Genomic DNA, 10,261 nt, shown 5'->3' on the forward strand with positions numbered 1-10,261 from the left:
AAGCTCATGCGCTCGCTCTGGTTTTAATTTACAGCTTGTCAGCGAGCAAGCGCAGGAGCTGAGGAGCTAAGCTGTAATTCAAAGATAAAAAGCAATCCAGCGAACAGGTATGTCTGAGTGAGTTCTGCAGTGATTAATTATAAAAAAATTAAAAGACGCAACCTTTTATTGTTAACTGTAAAGCTCTGGGCGCATGCGCAGGGCGTAAGTGATGCACCATTTTGAAAATGGCGGCACCAAACTTTAAACCACGGCAAAACTTCAAGACACTGGTGCCCAAAACTATTATAAAATGACAGTTTTCAATGCGCCGTTTCAGGAGGGGGCCTGATGATGCACAAAATGGAGTAGGTTATATATTTTTTTGTTTCCTTCTCCTTTAAAGGTAAAATATTCTTTTAGTATTCATTATACATTCATTAACTTATATAAAACATTCTACTGCAGTGTACTCACTTAGATGCATAAATGCAAACAGACACACCAGCATGCCTGCAGCAACACCATTAGCACCCTTCATGACCAAGAAAATCGTCATTGCACACAGGTTGTAACACATGCTATTTATCCTACATTTATGCTGGAATTCTCTGAAATAACACAGTATTAGTTCATTAGCCCTTAAGACTTTTATGGCCACAAGCGCAGTTGAATTAAAATAAACTACATTTTAAAAATATTAAATAAAAGTGTTGCATGTATTGATCCCCAGCTGTTCTGCTGCCTACCCTGCACTATATACACAGACAGGCAGGGTCATCTAAACAACATATGGGTGCCTAAGCTGAAAGTGAATAGTGCAGTGCTGGAACTTTTAGGCCACTCCCAAATTGACACTCATTGACACATATTAACCTGAAATGTGCAAGTAAAATCACTATGGAAAATGGATAATGAACAAATTAACCTCAGACATGGCAGTGTAATCACTACATAAAATGGAAAGGTCACTTCATATGTCCTAAAAAGGCAGGGAGACCCACCATAAGACATTTCATCTGCTATTACTGCAGCATTCTCAAGAAATGACAGACCCCTGATTTGAATCAGCTGGAAAGACTCTCACACTCAATTTCTTCTTGCCAGCCTTATGGTATTGTATCAAGTATTTATTTATAGCACCACAAATGTATACAGTGCTTTACAAGATTTAAACACAAACAGGGTTAAAGTTACAGCTATTCTAAACTAAACAGAGTGTAATACATATCTGCTAGGAATTTTAGATCACAATTCGAATAAGGAGACAGCTCACGATCTGTGAACTGTGTACAAAGTTTAGTACTATGACACACATCTTATGGTGCTTGCAGGATGCCACCAATGCAATTTTTGCCCTGGGGTACTGGTACCTTAAATAAGACACAGGAATTACTGCATGATTGTGAACACAGCACTTGCCATTTGCCAGCACTTTATATTCTTGCCAGAGGAAAGCAATCTGGCCAAATTATCTGTGTTCCATAGCCCTTTGCACTAATAGAAAAGGCATATTGGTTAGTTTTGGGGCACATTAGACAGCACTGACTTAGATGCAGATAAATAATAAAGTCACCAATATGCACACAATCCGGCTATGCTTATCTTCTAAAGGGAACATTTTAAACACCTCCTAATTGGATGGTTTACTTTCAATAACAAACTTGACTGCCCCCTCGCTTTCTCCAAATGTGTACCTTTTTCCATTATACATATGTCTACCTCTTGGTTGCCCATTACCCACCATGTAACCTATTCATGATTCTTAACTTTATAGCACTTGACCTCAATGACAATCTCACATGGGTCCATTGAAACTCAGTTGATCATAAACCATATATACAGGCTGATTCAGCCTTTAATTCTTTTTTTTTTCACTTGGCCTGATATCTGAAGGAATTTACAGTTAGGGCCATAAATCTTTGGACAGAACAACTTTTTTCTTTCTCAGGATGTACCTGTCGGGACCTATCGGCTCCCAGTCGGGAGAGGTCAGGACCAAGGAGGAAGCTTTAGGTTCAAGAGTCAAAATTCGCAGTACAGGAGGGTTCAGGCAAAGACGTAATCCAATTTCAGGCAAGAATTCAAAGGCAGGGTAGAAAGTATACAGAATCGAAGTCCAGGCAAGGGTCAAAGTCCAATAATCAATCAAATAGGAATAATAGAGCATCCAGGAACGTTCAGCAAACAAGTCCTTTTATTTGAATTTGGTGTTGGTTCGTGACGTCATCGCGCTGGCGCCGATCCTTGACATTATCGCGCTGGGCTACCCACGTGGACCACATGGGCGCCACCATCTTTGATCCTTCGCCACCGCCGGGAGAAGACGTGCCGCTGTGTGCTCCCGGGGGTGGTACTGACAGTACCAAACTGTAGATTTTGCCACTCCTAATATTGTAGCAATTTCTCGGATGGGTTTTTTTCTGTTTTTGCAGCTTAAAGATGGCTTGTTTCACCTGCGTGACCACATGTTGTCTGTTCACAGCAAAATCTTCCACAAACAAGCACCCCCCTCAAATCAACTCCTGGGCTTTTATCTGCTTAATTGATAATGACATAACGAAGGAATTGCCCACTCCTGCCCATGAAATAGCCTTCGAGTCAATTGTCCAATTGCTTTTGAGCCCCTGAAATGAAGTGATTGTGTTAAAAAAAGGCTATAGTTCCTCACATTTTTATGCAATCTTTTTGTTCAACCCACTGAATTAAAGCTGAACGTCTGCAGTTCAACTGCATCTGAGTTGTTTCCTTTAAAATTCATTGTGGTAATGTACAGAACCAAAATTAGAAAACAGTTGTCTCTGTCCAAAGATTTATGGACCTAAATGTATATCAGTGTTGATCAGGGAAGGCAATATCTTTTTTTTTTATATGGGCTACTTTATTCCCTTTTGCCTTTCTTGCTCACTGTTTTTTATCGAAAATCGGTTGCACAAAATCTGTGATCACATCTGATCCTGCCACTAAAACAGTACTAGCAAATTAATTGTCAGACTCCAGCACAAAAGTCCAACCATTTTATTCTATAATCTCTCCTTTACCCATTTGGATTGTAAAATACTTGTGGCAGGGACCTAATTTCATTTACATTTCTTTTTTTGCCACTGACTGTACTGTTAGTAACATAATTCATATATTCATGTTCATTTTTGATATTACACATGTCATGTCTGAGCTGTCTTACTACTTAAATTCTATTTCATCAATATCATCACCCATTTACAGCTAATAATTTAATTAAAAAATGAGAACTATAGCTATGAACAAAGAATTAATCTCTGGTCAGAATCAGGAATATGGCAGTTATGAAATCTGACATTCATATGATGATGATGGCTGAGGTTTAGAATGGATTATCTTGGTAGGATCTGATCACCTTCGCTGCCCTAGGGAAGGCATAATGGATTACATGCCAGTACAATATTCTGGATGGCAGATTATAGCCCATTTTGAGGGGGCTGGATTTTCATTGAATTGATTCATTTTTCAGCTTTAGGGTAAAACAAAGCCACATAATGTATTATAAAAAATGAAAGGATTCCAAAGGCACTGTAACTTGTCACTTTACTTTAACTAAAGCCATGGTTAATGCAAGACATGGAAATGATGAAGTGCTATGATTGTTTGGGAAAACATGCTGTTGAATTACGCTTGGAAAGCAATGATGGATGTGGGATATTGGGATGGAGGAGATGACATAATAATGAGACATTCAAGTTGCTGCTAAATCTTTATAGTGGTAGTTTGCCAGATTCGACTGGCTGAAATTACCTTTTCCAAAAGAAAACAAAACCTGGAACTATTAATATTTTGGCATATTTTAAAATGTTTGCAGTGATGTATTAATGCCTGGCAAAAAGATACTAGGGGGTTATTTACTAAAAAATACCATTTCATTAAAACAACTCCCATCCACAATTATTACTTATATACCATGATATGGTCCAATTGTAAAAGGGACATTTGCCACTGACAGGACCTTGGTAGGCTTGAGATGGAGTATTTTCTGATTTGGACTATTAGCAGCCTCGGGGTATAATAAAGCTCGAAAAACGAAAGTTTTTTTTTTCCGCAAAAAACTTTTTTTTTCCTGTTAAAAATCTGACCAGAAAAATTCAGACTTTAGTAAATAACCCCCTAAAACTTGTCATATTAATTTTCTGGGAATGTTGTGGCAACTTTTAGTTTTTGGTGAAAATAGGTGAAATTTTACATTTTAGGTCGAATTGACCTTAAAAATATTCATATCAAAAATGTGTAGGCGTCTGTAAAAATATATATATATATACTTTTAAGCGGATTTATATTTGATCTTTTTTAAATGTTTTTGTAAGTTATTTGCCATTTTATTGTGCCTCTTTTTAGCCTGAAACTCAAAAGGGGTTACTGGCCCATCTAATAAAAAAGATTGACTTTACTAAAACTTGACTTTTTCTCACTGTTTTTCTGAATAAATTCGAACAAACTCCCAAACCCAAATCCCATTAATTTACCAATAATTATTCTTGAAAAAATCTGCGCGAAAAAACATTGCAACAAAATCTTGTAAAGAATTCAAATTGAGTGACTCTTTCAATTTGGAGCTCAAATGTAGTACAGTTTTCAAGTTGACGCCCAAAATACTTATTTTCTAATGAAAACTAGCACAAAAAGATTAAAAATATTGAGAATCCTGAAGGTAAAAAACCTGTTCCAATTGTTGACAGGACCATCTGCCATTGATTTCTACATGATTTCAGGTTTTAGCTGGAGTATTTTCAATTAAAATTTTTAGCTTTGGAGAATAATAAATCTCGAATAATAATACGATTCTAGTTTTTTTTCCCTCTAAAAGTTTTTTCCCATTAAAACCATAAAAATTCAATTAATACATAGGCCCCAGGACACCAGTTTTATTCAGTTCTTTTTAAGCTGTCTAACCTCTATACTCCCATAGACTCCATCTGAATCAAATAATTAAAAATTTGTAAATTGATGTCCTTTTTACTCTGTTAATAAAACAAACATTGTACCTGATACCAACTAAGATAAAATGAATCCTTATTGGAGGCAAAACAATCCTATTGGGTTTGATTAATGCTTAAATGATGATTTGTGATTTTTTTTCCCATGAATCTCAAAAAATTCCTACATTTGTTAAAATCTCTAAAAATTAATTAAGTGTTAAAATCACGAAAACCTCCACTGCAAAACTTTGCCAAGTAAAAGTTATCATGGTGCTACAGAATTCAGTGGGAGCTGCGCTGATGGTATTGGACCACTTTAAATCAAAACAGACTTTAAGAGGTTTTCGGGTCTTTTTTCACTAGAAATTCTATTTTTTTGAGATATTCATATTTTTTACTGCATCATTCAACGATTTTTTGATTCACACTTTTTAATATTGGATCTTTTAATAAATTCAATGACAGTTGTGGTTTTAGAGTTTGTGAGTTAAGTGGTGGTTTCAAAAACCTCTGAAACCAGTAAAAATCAGCTTTTAATAGATAAGCCCCTTAGGGTATGGAGATTCAAATTAGGGAAAAGCCCTGAGCATTCTAGACAGTAGGTACCATAACTGTATATGGAACCTCAAATGACAAATACTGCTTTCAATAGCAGTTACATTAACAAATACCTCATTGATTCAAAATATATAATTAATGTATACTGGAAAGTTGCAAACTTTATAGAGGTATTGAGTTTTACAGTCAATTTAAGGCAGTATGCAAAGAAGGACACTGTCAAGACATACAATTACATCTTGATTCTACACCTCATGTAAAACAGATGCCCTGTTTACATTTCAGAGAACTTAAAAGGTCCAAAAGCATCAAAATGGTTCCTAACATTAAACAGATATACTAATATTATTAAAATAGAACAAAAAAGAAAAATCAAAAAAGGAGTATTAACCGGTAATAAAAAAAATATTTAGAAGCACCCATGTTTCATAATATATGAAGGATAAAACCACAGCTGTTCTTTGTTTAGTTCTTTATAGGAGAAAATCACATCAGGAAATGTTACTTGCAGTATGTTTATATACACTTCAATTGTGGGGATGATTCCTACCATGAAAAGTAATAGGCAAGGCTGCCCTTGCTGGATACTGAAAGCATAACTAAACTTCGGACAAATTCAGAAAACCGAAGCCATGCATATATTTTACCACCAGCCAATCACTTGTCGCTGGCGGTAAAGCATTTGCAAGGAGATTGGTTGTCTGAAGAATATTGTTCTTAGAGACAGTCTGGCACTTTGATAAAGTTGTAGGGTAATTCAATTACTGTCCTAATCACGAACATCTTACAGATTTATCAAGGGTCAAATTGAAAATTCAAATTTGAAATTAGAATTTTGAGGGTTTTTAATGGTCAAAACTGTCAAACTAGACTGTCGACTAGAGAGTTATTCAAATTCGATTCGAGTTTTTCAAAAAATTCTAATTAGATTATCGAGATTTATCATACTCTGGCCCTTTAAGAACCTAAATTCAACTGTTCGCCACCTAAAGTTCGCCATCAAAAAGTTGAATTTACTGGTCACCTGTTTGAAATCCAATATCTGATTACTTTTAGTTGCTAAACCTGATAAAAATAAAAAAATCTTTAATGTATTACCCCTTTAAATTGGTGGTGAGCAGCAATGTTGTATTCTACCAATCATCCTCAAAAGAAAATGCTTTTTCAAAGAACACTACCTTCTCCTGAGAAACAACAACTACATTATCATATCTAAGTTCTTCAAATATGCGAAAAATATTACATATCTAGCAGATAATTGGCCAGATTCAAATCAGTATCATAACATTTTATGATTTATCACAGGTGGCTTGCTTGGTTTTCTGTTGAGGTGTGAGTGGACTTCTTGACCTATGATTTTATTGTTTGTTTCTGTAGAAACTTGTAACCCTAGTTTTAATTGTGTTTGTATCTACATTGCCCCCCTATAGGGAACTTGTGGTGCTGGGGGACCAGGTCAATTTGCTCCTTCCTACCCTAAAACCAGCCTGATTTTAATATTACTGGGCACAAAGTAACTTGTGGTTTACTGATACATTTTCTAATTTGAATTTTATAATAAGTATGTTCATGACACATCAAAGATCACGAACATTAAAATGAACATTGTTCACCACTGTAGGTTTACATTGTAGAGTGCATAGAATATCCCAGAGGAAGAAAACTCTTTGGCGCAGCTGTTGAACTGAATTGAAAGGCTGCTCAGTGCTCTCCACCTTTTATATGTAGAAGGCCAATTACGCAACTGTTAAAAGTTGGTTACTCAGGCATACCTGGGAAACCTTTGCAAATGATTGTGCAGTGTCTCCAACTAATTGGGTTCAAAGGGTCATTGTGAACCAGCAAAAACAAAATATGAACACAAAAGAATAAAGTACTACCTTTACGGAAAAAAAGCAAACTTAATTAATCAAATCCATGGTATTGTCACTGGGATTGTCGGCCAAACCTTCCAACAGGATGGACAATAATTTACATTTCCCAGCAGAGCTGGTCTAACAGATGCAGCTGATCCAGTTATCTCAAGCGGGTATTATTTATATACAAAACTGATTGTAGGCCATGCAACCACTAAGCAGCTATGACGTGGCCTGGACTAGAAGTGGCTCAGTAAGGACCAGTGGGGGGGGGGGGATGGATTGCAGGTCATGCATGTCTTTGGGGATTTTGGATATCACCCTTGAGTGTGCACAGGTTGGAGGGTGGCCAAAAATTATTTTTGCTGGGGGGCACAGGCCCTTAAATTTATGTTCCTTAAGGGCTCTTACACACGGCCGTTCCGTTTTTTGGCGTTCAGCCGCAGGGGAGCGCAGGAATAGACGCAAGTCATTATTTGAAATGGGGCTGTACTCACTCAGGCGCGTGTAGGCGCCGAACGCAGGAAAAATGCAGCATGTTGCGTCTGAACCTGCGTTCGGCGCCTACACGCGCCTGAGTGAGTACAGCCCCATTTCAAATAATGACTTGCGTCTATTCCTGCGCTCCCCTGCGGCTGAACGCCAAAAAACGGAACGCAGGGGAGCGCAGGTCGGAACGGCCGTGTGTAAGAGCCCTAATAGTTCATCTGTACTCACTGTATGCACACATTTTGGCACTATTTGCAAAAACTGGTACAAAGAAAGTGTTTGTGCACACAACCAACAGCAAATTGCAAGGGAGGGGTAAGAGCAACCCATCCTGGCCATAAAATCAATCCATTTACTTCCAGAATCAATAACCACTGATTTTAATTAAAAAAAACCCCATACCTACAAATGTATTTTGTTACTAGAAGTAGAAAGCCATTCCTTGCCGTTTTAAGTGTGCTTTGCTAAAGGCACTATACTTCTGTTATAATTATTTATTCTATATGGCCTCTTTTAATACTATTTTATAGTTTTAAAAACATGTCTGATACACCTTATTCCATTTGAATGGGTCACATGGTTCAAACCATTTGTTGAACCAAACACTTCTTTGCAGCTTTTTTTGCACTGAACTTAACCCTCCCAGCACTGGGTTTCTTATAGACTGTATTTCCTAGAATACCTAGAATAATAAAGAAACTGGATCAATCTATGGTAAAAGTGTTAAATAAACAATTATTTGTATTGATTTTTGACATAATTGTTTATATTGATTGTTATAATGTTTTTCTGAAATAAATAAAGCAAAGCTATTCAATATTGATTATTTAATGCGTTCCTTTAAAGCAGAAGTTGCACATTTCTTGGATATTAACATTTTTCTACATATATTTGCATTAATTGGGAGAGCAAAACATTCATCCATGAATGCAATCTGATATGTCTCTGGTAACTATAAAATAACCACAACATATGGATGCCTTATAGCTCCTCTCAACAGCTGGGGCTCTGCTCTGACTTTCGTGTTTTTTGCTGGATATACTGTTTTTGTTACTGCAATAGTAGTTCTCTAAACAAGAAACAATTAGAGTAAGATGGTCAGGAAGAAGGAAAAGCAATACACATAAATCTGCAGTATTCACCAAAGGAGGAGTGTCAAGGATATAGTGCTACATTATAAATTACTGGATACCAAAACTATGGATGAAGATGTTTCTGATAGCTGAACTGCAGTTACAGTAACCCCATACCCAGACTAGGTATGCTATTGCTTAGGGATGCACCGAATCCACTTTTTCGGATTCGGCCGAACCCCCGAACCCTTTACGAAAGATTCGGCCGAATACCGAACCGAATCCGAACCCTAATTTACATATGCAAATTAGGGGTGGGAAGGGGAAAACATTTTTTACTTCCTTGTTTTGTGACAAAAAGTCACGTGATGTCCCTCCCCACCCCTAATTTACATATGCAAATTAGGATTCGGTTCGGCCAGGCAGAAGGATTCTGCCGAATCCGAATCCTGCTTAAAAAGGCCGAATCCCGAACCGAATCCTGGATTCGGTGCATCCCTACTATTGCTTGATGCTATTGCTTCTCACACTGTGGTATCAGTATAAATAGCAGGACAAGTTTGCAACTATGTTGGGGTTCAAATTACATAGTTACATAGTTAAATCGGGTTGAAAAAAGACAAAGTCCATCAAGTTCAACCCCTCCAAATGAAAACCCAGCATCCATACACACACTCCTCCATACTTTCACATAAATTATATAAATGCATATATATACTAACTAATGGAGCTCCTTGCTGTCATCCTAATTGTCCTTGAGGCTACTCAGCTTTTCCTCTAATGCAATTGGTTCACTAAAGCAAGGAATCCAGCAGTCATCTCCCAAAAAACATGGACAATTAACAATCTCCTTGGTGGAAAATGATCTGAACCCTCGTGGGGCACATTAATAATAGCTGTAGTAGCAGTAATAATTTGGAAACAAGAATCCCTTCATGAGTTAAAAAAAAGCTAATTGAGGTCATTCCTGATTGTAATTCAAGTCAATTATAAATGTTTCCGATTCATTTATAAATGTTCCCTTTAAATATGACCCTCTTAGGACTGTTCATGTGTTCATTGTTATTATGAAACTGCATTGCACATAATCCATAAATAAAGTATAGGGAATAGCTGATGAATTAAATGGTTACCATTTATTTGGAATCAACTGTTATGTTTATTAACTGACAACAATAAACAGTAGTACATAAAAATGTCTACCACATGCCTGATTATGATACTCCTCCTACTTATGAATACTCCTTACCTACAAATGAAGCTGAAAACTGCTGTCATGTAGTTTTAGGTAAATTGATATGTTACAGAAATACAAATTTTAGCCCTCATTATGTAAACCCATTTATAGGTATTTTAAAGA

This window comes from Xenopus laevis, chromosome 4S (genome assembly GCF_017654675.1).
Source record: "Xenopus laevis strain J_2021 chromosome 4S, Xenopus_laevis_v10.1, whole genome shotgun sequence".
Lineage (NCBI taxonomy): Eukaryota > Metazoa > Chordata > Amphibia > Anura > Pipidae > Xenopus > Xenopus laevis.